Consider the following 3,747-nt stretch of genomic DNA (forward strand, 5'->3'; position numbering starts at 1 on the left):
CCAAGCCAAAAATAGAACACAGACACAGAGTCCAAGGGAGCAACACAAGGCGAAACCAAGACGCGGGAGCTCCCTTCCATTCCCATTTTTACTCATTTCTGACGCTGCTTACTGTTTTGTGTGTAATTGAGTGCTATCCCTGCACAGGTGCCAAGAAGAGGATGAGGATGAAGATAAAGATGAGGATGAGGATGGTGAAGAAGAGGAAAAAGGAAAAATAAAAAGAACAAGGCCAGAAGCTAATATAAGAAGATACCTTCTTTAAGAGATTGCCTATGAAGGAATCTACTACAAAATTATAGTAAGGGTTTTACCCATCTCCCATTAATAATGACTAAAAGATTTTAATATGAAAGTCAAAAAAATGTGTACCTTTCAAATAACACACATTTTTAGAATACTTTAAAAATGTTTACATCTCTAACACTCACAATTGATTCTGGCCAATGTTTTGAACATGAAGGTATGGAAAAATATCAACAGATCTCCTCGCAAAAACAGCCAGCAAGAAGGAAAAGAACCCATGTGAAATTCTCAGAAGAGGTACTAAAAGCTGCAAAATTACAGACTGAAGTAAATAGAGCAAAGGCCATAGGATTAATGCTTCCAGTTATAAGAAGCTGAAACAGAAAGCCCTGTGACATTATCCTATAAGTAATGAAAATAGGAAAAATTAAGCATGGCCAAGAGCTGCCCACAGGCCTCTGGACAGGGAAGCCATGGATGACTAAGCAAAAGACATTCAATGTTTGACTACAAGTGAAGCTTCTACAACTAGAAAAGTTTGCAAACATTAACTGGCAAGTTTGTCACATTTCTTAGGTAAGGTGATAGTTACCATCACAGGTAAATAAAGAATGCCCTTCAAAAGTAGGATGACCGTATATGTCTCAGTTCATACCTGATACCCTGGCATAATTACTTATAGCACCCCCTTTAACTCTCAAAAGTGTCCCAGTTTGGCTATTATAATTGTTATGCTACTCAAAAGTAATATTAACAATGGAAAGGCAATGAATTTTTTTAAAAAAGAAACATGCTTCTGCTTGCATAGTGGCTTCCCACACAGATTTGAGGAATATTTCTTTGGGTGTATCCACTCAGGCATTCAATTATTCACTTATTCACTCAGTCATTCAACAATATTTCTTAAGTCTTATTATATGTCCCAGCACTGTACAGGCACTGGCACAAATACAAAAAGCAAAACCTAAGACCAAGACAGAGGGAAAGACAAAGACATGGAAATACATAAGTCTAATACATATAACAGTAAACCTGAATGGCACTGGGAAACCAGAAAAGGTAAAGGTTTTCCCAATATATATAGAAAGTTAGATATGGAAATGTTCAAGTCTACACAAAATCCCCCCACACACAAAAAGCCATAAATCTCAGGCTTCAGCACAGATCGGATCACTAACAAAATAGCAATAAGGAAAAATTTAACAAAAATTATCACTTACAAATCATAAGGTATAAATATGAAGGCACATAGCCCTTCTGAAACTGGGTATATAAGTGGAACCTATCATTATATATTATATTCTGAAAAACAAGATAAATTTTAGGCAAAAAAATTGGTAGAGCAGAAGTTATGAGTTCTAATTCTAGCTACCAAAACATGAAGAAAAAAAAATGGAAACAGTATTTCTCAGAATAACGATTTAAGGAGAAACCAATAATGAAGAAGCACTTGAAAACAAATAGCTATTTTTTAAAATTCCATTCATACTAGTCAAACTGTTTTGTAACCACAAAATCTCAAAGACTACTCTAAAAACAAGTAAAAGAGATGGATACCAATAATGAAGAAGCACTTGAAAACAAATAGCTATTTTTTAAAATTCCATTCATACTAGTGAAACTGTTTTGTAACCACAAAATCTCAAAGACTACTCTAAAAACAAGTAAAAGAGATGGATCAAAACACCTCTCAAGTAACAGAAGGCTGAGCAGAAATAAAATGATTTAACTGTTGAAGTACCACACACAATAAAAACAAAACGCTTAGCTGTACTTACATGCTCATCTTCAAATAATCTTATTTTACCATTTGCAACTTGAAAAAACTAAATCATCAATAGTTTTTAAGAGCAGTTAAGTAGGGTGTGACTTTTCTGAAACTATTCTGGACCTTACAAACAAATCATTAACCTTACCAGTGTGGTGAGACAACCCATAATTAGTTCAGTAAGACAAAAATGTGTTTCTCTTTCTAATATCAGTTCTTTTAATAGCAACCTCCTTAAAATGTAGCATTCATTTTCTTTCTTTCCATTCCTGCTAGTAAAAATTAAACCTAGGTTACTCATATATTCTTATCACGTGAAGTCATCCTACTTTTAGAAAAAATACTCAGTTTCACTGCAAATATGACTGAGAGTAACTAGAATTGGAGGTCTCCATGCAGTCTTTACAAAGTTATCTCTTAGGAAGCATCATCAAAAATGGGACAGGTGTACATGGTGGAATTTGCTAACCTTCCAAACGAAAGCTTAAAACTAGGTTTTGATTTTGATACGCTGGTGATAAAATCAAAGTTTTCCCTAGAGGAAATGAGCCGACTTCCCTCATCCCTTCAGGCTATAAATCAGCAAAGAAATTTTAAGCCCTGTATATAAAGTTGCATTAGTCCCACCACATTAAATATTTTTAAGAGTTAATCTTAAAATAGCTCTCCAAAATATACAGAGAAAATAAGCAAGTTCACTGACTGCTATGCAAGGTCACTAAATATCTTATATCCTGGAATAGTGACTAACAGTCTTATTTGCAATTAAATAAACTAAAATGTTGACAAAAGCATATTCTAAACACCAGTTCTTACAAATTAAGAGGTCTCCACGCTCATTATCTCATATTTCCTCCTGCTCATTTCAAAGTGTATAATGAGTTCACAGTTGCATAATAAAAACACTGAGAAATCTGTGAAACATTAAACATAATAGTGTAAGCATAAATCGTGGCCTTGAATCAATAAAATACCAAAAGTTTCTGCAATAATAACCAATATTGTATTTTGAAATGGCTGGGAAAATAAACTTTGGGAAAGTGTCATTTCTACCTCTCTAGTGTGTATCCTGCTCTACAGAATTAGGGGGGAGGAAAAACGACTAACAACCCTAAATTGTAGGGTGGCTCTTTGAGGAAAGTAACGTCTGAAACGTTGTGCAAGTATTGTTCTTCCAGCAGGAGTAGCAAGCACTCTATAAAATGCTACTGCCTCTATTCCTCCTCCTCCTCAAACGATTAAGAAGTTCCCAGCTCCAGCTTTACCTGTGCACCACAGAAATCTTGGCTGGACACAAATCACTAACCCACCCCGGGGGGCAAACTGGCGTCGGTGAAGAAGCACGGAGTCCGTAAGGATGCGGAACACTTGCAAACACTTCACGTTCCCATCTCCTTTCTGGCAGAGATTTGTAGATTCCACCACTGGAGAGTTTGGCAGCTTCACAATGGGGCCGCTGCTCAGGTCTGATTGCTGCCCGCTTCAAAATCCCTTTCCTCCGCTTCCCGCCCGCCCCAAAGTCCACCCGCGACAGGTGGGGCGAGGGCGGCGATGCCCAACGACATCTGTCCCTTTCGCTTCTGGCCAGCACTCGGCCGAAGCCACAGGCGCGCACACGCCCCGGGCCGACCCGCCCCCGCCGACGCTCAGCAGGCACGAGCGGCCTCGGCCCGACGTTGCAGCGCGGGCCGCGAGGGCAGGCGAGGAAAGGCCGCCCGGGCTCGCCCGGAGGC

The 3,747-nt window shown here is 38.5% G+C and overlaps 1 protein-coding gene across 4 annotated transcripts in view; it reads right to left on the bottom strand.

The window, feature by feature from the left end:
• LOC103593464 (chromosome unknown open reading frame, human C5orf30) overlaps positions 1-3,747 on the bottom strand; it is a 21,293-nt gene that overhangs the window by 15,863 nt on the left and 1,683 nt on the right. The window contains exon 1 of one of the 4 annotated variants that reach the window (XM_008576443.1): positions 3,280-3,346. The exons of the other annotated variants lie outside the window; for them this stretch is intronic. The gene's annotated coding sequence lies outside the window, so the exon portion shown is untranslated. Of the gene's footprint in view, positions 1-3,279; positions 3,347-3,747 lie in introns of those variants that run through there. 4 annotated transcript variants of the gene reach the window in all.

This window comes from Galeopterus variegatus, unplaced genomic scaffold (genome assembly GCF_000696425.1).
Source record: "Galeopterus variegatus unplaced genomic scaffold, G_variegatus-3.0.2 Scaffold1352, whole genome shotgun sequence".
NCBI lineage: Eukaryota > Metazoa > Chordata > Mammalia > Dermoptera > Cynocephalidae > Galeopterus > Galeopterus variegatus.